Source organism: Rhinoderma darwinii, chromosome 2 (genome assembly GCF_050947455.1).
Source record: "Rhinoderma darwinii isolate aRhiDar2 chromosome 2, aRhiDar2.hap1, whole genome shotgun sequence".
NCBI classification, from domain to species: domain Eukaryota; kingdom Metazoa; phylum Chordata; class Amphibia; order Anura; family Rhinodermatidae; genus Rhinoderma; species Rhinoderma darwinii.
Window position 1 is genome coordinate 157,447,708 of NC_134688.1, and position 10,134 is coordinate 157,457,841.

The 10,134-nt window shown below is 42.9% G+C and overlaps 1 pseudogene; it reads right to left on the reverse strand.

Moving 5' to 3' along the window:
* Window positions 1-2,172: 2,172 nt before the first annotated feature.
* On the reverse strand, window positions 2,173-5,689 carry LOC142741763 (uncharacterized; annotated as a pseudogene).
* Window positions 5,690-10,134: the final 4,445 nt, after the last annotated feature.

Sequence of the window (10,134 nt, forward strand, 5' to 3'; positions counted from 1 at the left end):
GTATTGTTTTTATGTGGCCTCCAACTATGTTACATAATTTTGCTTCTTTAAGTTTTTCTTTTGCAAATTTACAGACTTTCAGTAGCGGAATTCGCAACAAAATGCGATACAATGTAAGAGGAGTCCTGTCAGGATTTTCTCTGCTTTTTAATAGGAAATGATGCACCAAAGTGACAGAAACCTTATATCACAGAGCTCAGCATCTATCATACGCTGCCGTCAGAGCAGTAGAAATCACCTGAACGGTTTGCTTTAAATCCCCTGCCGATACAGCGCCGAGGATTTAGTGGCCACTGCCAGTCTTTGTTTACTTGTCCTATAATAATGACCTTAGGACATCCATGTGACTGCTGCAGCCAATCAAGGGCCTCAGTGGTGACATACAACCTAAAAACGAACCATAAAGGGACATAGCCCTAAGAGAGATAGTATACTTAAATAATATACAAGAATGCAAGAAAATTATTTATTGAATATAATCGACAATTAATATGATGAAAAGAGAATCGGATACGTCATATAGTAGAATTATACACCTATGAATATAGGTAGTAAAGCCCACATATGATATAGTGCTACCAGCTAATACTAGCGATGTACAGAAGTAGACAAAGGATACTACACATGCCCACTATAGCCTGCAGAATAAGTAGTTGTACATGAGAAGATGAAGTGTCCAAAAGACTAAAATAGTAATTAATAGCCAAAATGTAGACTTAAAAAACGACTAGGACACAATAAAACGACCATGTAAACAGCTAGCACATACCCTGGGACATGATGCAGAGCGCAGAAGGTCAAGGAAGATGAATGGCTGAGTGAACGCCTCGACACGCGTTTCGCCCTGTGACCGGTTTCGTCAGGAGGCTCAAGTCCTCAGTGGTGACATGCCATACATGCAAGCATCACTACTGAGGCCAGTGATTGGCTGAAGAGGTCACATGGCTATCAGGAACCACTAGAAAAATAAGCAATGACTTCAGCATTCCAAAAAAGCAAATATATTTATTGTCCCATAGTACAGACACCAGCAACAGGTTTTTTTTTTCATCGTTTAATAAAGGCTCACTTAGGGCCGAAACTTCGCTGGTGTCTGTACTATGAGACAATAAAACGATTTTCTTTTTTGGAATGCTGACGTCATTGCTTCTTCTTCCCGTGAACCCTTGAGTGGACTAGAGCTGACCAATAAAGACGGTCTGTTACATTCTTGCATCCCCATTTAAACACTTAATGACCGGGCCTGGAAGTCCTTAATAACCAGCTAAATGTTTCCATTTTTGCCTCTCTGCATTTCAGCGGCCGTGACTTTTTTATTTTTTACTAGCTTTTATACCCGGCGTTGCTCGGGAGGTTGACCTACGGTATAGATAGAGTAAAAGCTCACTATTTAAATACCTCTCAGTATGAATTTAATTGCTACCTCTCGATATGAATTTAATTGCTAGAGAGTGTAAATAATGTTATTGGAAGCATAAAAGAAATTAAATTAAGCAATAAATTCATTACAGATTTATATTGTAATGATGGGGGTAAGGAAACAGACAAGTGAGCCCTAATCTACCCGCCACTCAGTCCCTGCCTACTTACAATGACCCGCCCTAGGCGACGGGTTACGACTGGGCGACGGTCCCTACGCTCAATAAGTGCACGACAGACAAACAGACAAGGGTACACAGAAGCAAGGGAAAAGGGGCAGTTGCCCACGGCAACACCGTGAGCAACAAGAGAGGTGAACGAGCCGAGTCAAACCAGGAGTGTACGAGGTACCAAACGCAGAGCAGGAGAGTAGTGAAAAAGCCGAGTCAAACCAGGAGTGTACGAGGTACCAAACGCAGAGCAGGAGAGTAGTCAGTAAGCCAGGGTCAATATGAAGCAGGGTCAAATGGTACAAGAAGCTGCAGCAGGGCCAGGAAACAAACAGAGAAGAATCACAAGCAAGGAGGAACAGGAAAGGCAGGTATAAATAGACAGAGGGCGGGAGCTAGCTCCGTCTGGCCAGGCTGTGATAGGCTCTCCCACTCCTCAGCCTGCCATCCTGAGTGGTGGAAGATGGAGTCAAGTCTCACAGACATAGAAGCAGTTGCAGACTGATTACCTATGGGCGTGGATACAGAAGCTGTGCCTGGCAGATCCTTAACATATATAGTGTTGATTTAGGACTGCATGTTTCTATTCCAACGCTTTCTTGTAAACAATGTTTTTTGTCTTTTGATCCGGTTCCAAGATGTAGAGATTCTTTCCAGTGCCGACTCTGGAGCAAGCAACATATAGTTGCCCGTGGGAAAAACAGGGACTTTGAAGGTGTATTCCTGCCACTTTCAGTGATTGACCTTGAGCCTTTTTAATTGCCATTGCGAAGGCTAGGCGTACTGGGAACTGTTGCCGCTTGAACTTGAAAGCAACATCATTTGGAGCGAGGGGAATGCGAGGAATAAAAAAAATTTCCCCCTTGGCACATCCTATTAGTATGGTGGCCTCGTTGACGTGATCCATCAACTTCTTGACACACAGCCTCGTCCCGTTGCAAAGTTTCGGAGCGTCAATGTTTCTCAACAGTATGATAGGTGAGCCAACCCTCAACATCGATCGATGGGCAGGAGAGAGAGTTCAGAAAATCTGTCGGATAGTGCACCGCCTGATCGGGGTCAATAACTGTGTCGGTGGACTTGTACAGCTTTTCTTGACCTGGCAGAGTCATTTGAATTTGCTGATTGATGGCGTTGACAGAATCATTCTTTGGAGCCAGTATTGCACGTTGACCTAACCATTCATGATCTCTGTAGTTGAAGGTGATGTTGGGAAAGACACTGTTTGTAAGCTCTTCCACCGACTTGGGAAAATTTGCAAAATCATCATGGAAGCTGATCAGATCTGTCCCATTGTCAACTTGAACATCTCCATTCCCCAGATTGAGTAATCTGCTGGCAAACTCACCAGCTGTGGCATCTCCATGCAGATGAACTCGCATATTGGTAGTCAGACTCAGATCTTCTTCACATGCCTCCACAACACCGACTGCTTCAAGCAAGCTTTCAATTAGTCTGCTGGAGTTCCCTTTGGAACATTAGGCAACGTCTGATGGAAATCACCGGCCAACACCAAGACGACACCTCCCATGACTGTATTGTTTCCACGCAAGTCCTGCAAATTTCGATCCAGAGCTTCAAGCGCCAACTTGTGTGCCATCGTGCATTCATCCCAGACAATCATCAAACATTCTTGCAGGACATTTGCCACACCAGTACCTTTGCTGATGTTACAAACAGGAGACGCATCTCGAGTCAAGTTGAGCAGTAATTTGAACGCTGAATGTGCAGTTCTGGCACCATCAAGCAATGTTGCCGCAATGCCTGAGGAAGCAACAGCCAGAGCAATCCTGGATTGTTGTCGGATCTTTGCCAACAACAGGTTTATGACAAACGTCTTTCCTGTTTCGCCAGGAGCATCCAATAAGACAATACCACCGGTGTTTTTCACAACCATGTCCAAGATCTGATTGTACGCCATTGTTTGGTCAGCAACCAAAAGAGGTTCATTCGTTGCAAGATAAGTCTCCAGAGCGCTCATGTCATAGCTTGTTTCTATAAGCAATTCCCGTCCAAGTCTTTTGTCGTTGCTCCTTTCCGTCGCGGAAAGTGCCACTTGCTCAAGTCTCTTTCCAACCATCATGAGGGTCTTTTCTTCAAGTAGGATCAATGACATGTTGAACATTTGCGGAGTACAGGGTTTTGCCGTTGCCGTTGTGCTTGCAGAAGAACTTTGTACTTTTCCCACAGTTCAAGTGGCTTGGATGGTCTACACATCGGGAGTATGACAGCAAATAGGTTTCGAAAGCTTGCTGGTAATTGGCAGGTTGCGGCTTCCTTTAAAGTCTTGTCCCAATGAGAAACACTCTCAAGTAGTCCCCTTTCTTGACATGCTTGCCGATAGGTTGTACAAACATGGTCGCCAACAGTCCTGAGGCTAACAAACAATGTCGGGCCTGCTACTGTGTGAAGAAGCAACCGGAGGAAGAAGCACTCGTGGTTGTTTGGGTGCACTGTGTAGACTCTGCCAAGAGCATCACTTGACTTGATTCCAACATGACCTTCAACTGGTGTTCCTTGGACTCTTCTAGATTTATTCCACGTATAATACTTTGGAACATCGCAGTATAGGAGTGTCGTTGCAAAGTCATCTTGTTGGCAAAGCTTGAAGAATGCTGTCAGCGTGGTGTCTTTGTGCTGCAAAACTTGTTGTGCAGCAGTTTCCTCGGTGAAGTAGACTCTCTGTCCATTTTCCAAGTGGATGTTGAGCTGAACTACCGTCGGATAGCGGTCGTGAATTGGAAAGTCCAAAATTCGCCATACAGCCTAGTTGCTACTGATTTAACGTCCAGTTTGGAAGCGATCGATTTCATCAATTGTTCTTTCTTGTCTGTCTTGGCCATTGATTTCATCAGTTGTTCTTCCTTGTCTTTCCAAGCCAAATGCTGCTTGATCCGATCCTGTGTTGACATATTTGCAGATGTACTTGATCGCCTTAACTGAGTTGCAATATTCAACATTGACGTGGGATTGAAAGGTCTTGGAAAGAAATGGTGGGTAGAGTACATCCCTGTTGTCGACCTCGATGTCCTGGTAACTATTGCCAATCTTCATATTCATCAATGCAGTGAACCCGCCTTCTCCCACTTTTCTTCTGCGATAAAGTGGATAACCATCATCTCCAGACTAAATTTCAAGGATCAGCTGTCTTGGGAATCTCTTTGTACAGAAGCCATCTTTCATGCATGGGGAACTTGGATTCAGTCTTCCACATGGTCCATGGACCATGTTCTTCATGGTGATGTCGAATAGTTTTTGATCTTCTTGTGCATTTGGGATCTCTGCACTAATGACAGAATCAATCTGATTTAGTCGGATCGTCTCCTTCAGCCAGATCAGTATATTTGCGTGAGGCAAACCTCGTTTTTGCCATTCGATTGTGCACATGAAGCATTGAGTTTCTCCAAATACCTTGCCCTTCGTGAGGACATTCATGAACTTGATAACCTTTTGTCAAAAAACTCGGACTACCAGATCGTGTCTATCAGTCGCCGATTGTTCTGGCAAGAGCTCTTGGTGAATTTCTTTCCATGTTGGGTGCACGTAAAAGTAATAAACAGGTCAGGCCTTCCGTATTTTCGCACATATTTCATGGAGTCTTGAGTGTATTCATGCATATATCGAGGGCTCCCTGTGAAGATGGAAGGCAAGACAACCATCTGACCAACATTGCTCGTGTTTTCATCGTTGACGACAGCATCTCGAAGGTGGATATAGCTTTCAGCACGAAGTGCCTTCTGATTGAAACGGATGAAGAGAAGTCACTCCGTTTCGATTTTGGCATACATATCAACCAAAAACTGATGGAAAAGATTTCGGCACATCAACAGGTGATTTGAATGGCTCGCTCGAATCATAATTCGATAGGCGTAGAAGGCCATGCACAAAACTTTTTTCCCGGCGGTAACATTTCCGGTACTTGGATTTGTTTGGAAGATTTGAATATCGTATCTGTCTTTGCCTTGCCAAAAGATCAGTGGGTACTGAAGTGCGTCATATGATCGATGGGTTTCAGAAACTCTCTGCAGTTGATTATCACGCTTCTGCAGCACAATATCCCGATTTTTCAAATTCCCCAACGATGACGACAGCAACTTCATTGACAGTTGGTGCGTTGTATCACCGTTCATGCTCTCCTGTTGGCCCTCGGTCAGCCTTGATGACCACTTTGTAGTTATCCAAAGTCATCATTTCCAAAGAGCTCTTGAGTATCTCGACATAACAGTGATGTTCATGAAGCATCTGCTGCAGTTCCAGCAAAATGTCGGCCCGAGTTCCAGGGACGTTGCTCTGTCGTTGCTGAACTTGAAGGTTTTCATCGCTCTTGAAATTTATCTGCAGAAACTTTGGTGGTTCATTGGGCAATGGCAGGAGCGATCAAGTCGATAGCAAACTTGTCCCTGAATTTTGAAGGTGGGCATGAAGCCTCCCTCTCGAATTTCGTTCACACCAAACGAAGTCATCTGAAAGCAAGAGTTGTAGTGCCTCAATTTTCCCAGAAAGTGCTTGGTTTGGGGAGTGTTCGCAGTCATCAGTGACTTGGGTGGTTCTGGTGGTGCAGTAAGTGGGGGTAGCTGAATCTTGCCAGCAGAGCAGCACATGCCAGGTGTCTCTGACTTCCACTTCTGGGCTTCACAATGTTCACAGGTCGTGTCCATGTTTCCAATATTGACCAAGTCGTGCAGATCATATTCAATTGTTGGGTCGTATTGCATAGCAGCTTTGTTCATGCAATCCCAAGATGTTCGTTGAGAAACAATATTTCTTGCGCCTTGTGCTCGAACCCGACGATCAGTCGCTTGAGGTGTTTCTTCAGCTCTTGCGGTCACTTGTCGCAATCTTTGATCTTCAAGCCGAGCATTGGTCATTTCTGGCGTTTCTGCTGCTCGACGTATTCTTTGAGCCAAGCGTCGACCTTCTCTTTGTTCAGGAGTTTTAAAATCTACAAAAGGAGGCAAACTTTGTGAAATGTCCAATCCAATCAAAAATCGCTACTGGTTTGTGTTTCAACCAATCAAAAATCGCTATTGGTTAGCTTTTCAACCAATCAAAAATCACGATCAGGCAAGTGTGTACTTCGATGCAAATTGAAAAATGAATGCCAGTAAAAAGTGAATTTCGGTAAAAGTGACTTTCAGTAAAAGCGATTTTTTTAATCCGATCAAAAATCGCAAAAGGAGGCAAACCTTGTTCAATGTCCAATCAAAAACAGCTATTCCTTGATTTTAAACCAATGAAAAATCGGGCTTCAAACAAACAAACTTTATATAGTTGTATCCAGTATCAGGCTGCTCACACCAACTGCCTTTAACTGTAACAAGATGGCTGCCGTCACCATAGTAAACAGCACAGCACATTGAGCCACATTTATCAAAACTGTTTCATAGAAAAACATATCCTGTGGCCCATAGCAACCAATCAAAGCTCAGCTTTCATTTTTTTTCCCCACTGCGCTGGAAATATGAAAGCTGCACTGTGATTGGCTGCTATGGTCAACAAATCCAGTTTTTCTATTAGACAGTTGTGTTAAATGAGGTTCAATCTTCTCCCATAAGTTCCAAGATGTCTGCCATTGCAACCAGCACAAAACATTGTTCTCATATAAGGCACAAGATGGCTGGTATCACCATAGCAACGAGCACACTGCATTCTTCTGACATAAGCCCCAAGATGGCTGCTATCACCATAGTAACCAGCACAAGACATTCTTCTCATATAAACTCCAGTGGCTCTCATTATGAGACATATATAACATTGTAATTTTACGTAAACACTAACATTGAAAGTCTAATTTATATCAATAACCAAAAGAATTGTCTGTAACATGGATATAAAAATGAACGTTATAATGGATTGTGTCCATAATAAATCTGGAGACATTTCCATTACAGAGACGTCCCGTTACTGCACAGAGCGTTAGTGTGGATGAACAAATAGGTTATAATCTCACTCATACACCTCCCCCGTACTATTTATCATTACCAATCAACCCAAATCCATAGTTGCAAAACATTGATGACTCGCCCCCTTTCTGCCTGAAAACACAAATTTGCATAAACACCACCTTTCCTAACCCGGCTTGCTGGACTGTCTGCCACAAAATGGGGTTGTTGCCAAATATACCAAAATACACAACCTGCCTATATATACTAACCTTTATCCAGTATAGTAGAAGGACTGTGATATCTCCCATGTTACATGTAGGAAGTTGTTCTGATCATGTCCCAGGAAACCACAGCAGAGATGGCTTCTCTTTGTAGCAGGAGATGGAGTACGGTCTTGTGTGGAATATTGTGCGTCCTCTCCTGGATGTGGAGTCTGGTGGCAGCAGGCGGTGTATTAGATGTGTGTTTCGTCTCTGAATAATGTACTGGGAGGCAGATTATGATGTCAGCAGCAGCAGTGTGACATCCCTACCAGCAGCCAATCAGGTAAGCTTTTATAATTTCCAAAGCAGGTATTAAAAATCCAAGCAGCGATCTGATTGGTTGTTATGGTTTACAGATGACGTGATCCATTTTAAACCAATAAAAAATCGGCCTTCAAACAGATTTTCTAAAACATATAATAAATTTATATGGATGTATGAGGCCTTGTTTTATGCAGGAGAAATTTTTCTTTTTTTCTGCACTGTTTTGGGGTAGAAAAAAAATCACTGTGTAAGTTATATCATTTATTTAATGGCGTGAATATATGAAAAAGCGATTTTCGGCATTGCTTTTTTTTTGTTTATATTTTATCCTGTTCACATTTCATTCTAAATAACCTGTTAAATTAATTCTACAGGTTTTTACGGTCATGTAGATACCTAATATGTGTAGGTTTTTTTTGTTTTTATGTAATGTATTGGCAACAAAATATATTTTATGCTAAAAAACATTTTTTTTACATTTATTTATTTTTTGGTGAATTTTTTTTTTTTAATACAATTATGGGATAACTTTATTTTTTACTTATAATGTATTAGCATGCTCCTGTATGATAATACATTGCACTGTGTCACTTTGACACAGGCTTCTGTTAGGGCAGCACATAGTGTGCCCTAACAGCAGGCATACTGAGCAGACAGCCCTGGGGTCTTTTGTAGGTCCCCAGGGCTGAATACCGACGGATTCCCCAGTCTTCGATCGAGTCACTGGGTTGCCTGAGAAACGATAGAAGAGGGGATTCCCCTTTGAGCATGCCGCGGACATGGACCACGGCAATCAAAGGGTTAAACAGCTGTGGTCTGAATGTTTTCCGATCCCAGCTGTCTTTAGCAGGCCGCTTTAAGTACATGAGCTATTTGTTACAGCTCCTTCTTAGAGGATAAGCTCACACAGGAGCGGTCATCAGCCCCTTCTACAGCTACGCCAAAAGATGTTGCTGTAGACGAAGCACCTGCACGCCTGCCGTCAAAAGACGGTGGGCGGTCGTTAAGGAGTTAAAGTGACGGTGGTGCTGTTCCCATCCCTATTTCCTCAATGGATATCAGGGATGTCATTGATGCAGGAAAAGTAAACATAGACCAGCAGAGGCCATTGATGCATTGGTGATGTATCGTCAGAAAATTTTAATAGGGGAGTATTGTTTTTTGTATAACATATCCAGCAGCCTATTTAATTTCTTAACCCGTTAGTGACCGGCCCATCGTGTTTCTACGTCGGTCACTAACGGACCTTATTCCGATGCCATAGACTTTTTACGTTGCGGCATCGGAATAAGTAAACAGAGCAGGAAGTTGTCACATTTTCCCAGCTGTCAGCTGGCAGAGGTAGCTGAGGGCTGGGGGCGTCCCTGCTCTGCCAGGTGAGATCGATATTCGTATCGATCTCACCCGTTTAACCCCTCAGATGCGGTGCTCAATAGCGAGCACCGCATCTGAGTTGTTTTAGAGAGAGGGAGGGAGCTCCCTCTCTCTCCCACCGACACCTGACGATACGATCGCCGAGTGTCTGTGTCTCTAATGGCAGCCGGGGGTCTAATAAAGGCCCCCAGGTCTGCCTGGAGCGAATGCCTGCTAGATCATGCCTCTGGCATGACCTAGCAGATGCCTGTCCGTGTTAAACGGACAGGCAGTAATACACTGCAATACAAAAGTATTACAGTGTATTATAAATGCGATCGCAGAATCGCATATTATAGTCCCCTAGTGGGACTAGTAAAAAAGTGAAAAAAAAGTTTAATAAAGTTAATTTTAAAAAAAAATTGAAAAAAAATGAAAAACCCAGCTTTTCCCCTTACAAAATGCTTTACTATTAAAAAAACAAAATAAAGTTAAAAAATTACACATATTTGGTATCGCCGCGTCCGTAACGACCCCGACTATAAATCTATTACATTATTTAACCCGCACGGTGAACGCCGTAAAAAATGTAATAAAAAACTATGGAAAAATTGCTGTTTTCTGTGAATACTGACTTTAAAAAAATGTGATAAAAAGTGATCAAAAAGTCGCATCTACTCCAAAATGGTACCAATAAAAACGACAAGTCTTCCCGCAAAAAAAAAGCCCTCATAGAACCACATTGGCGAAAAAATAAAAACGTTACGGCTCTTCAAATAT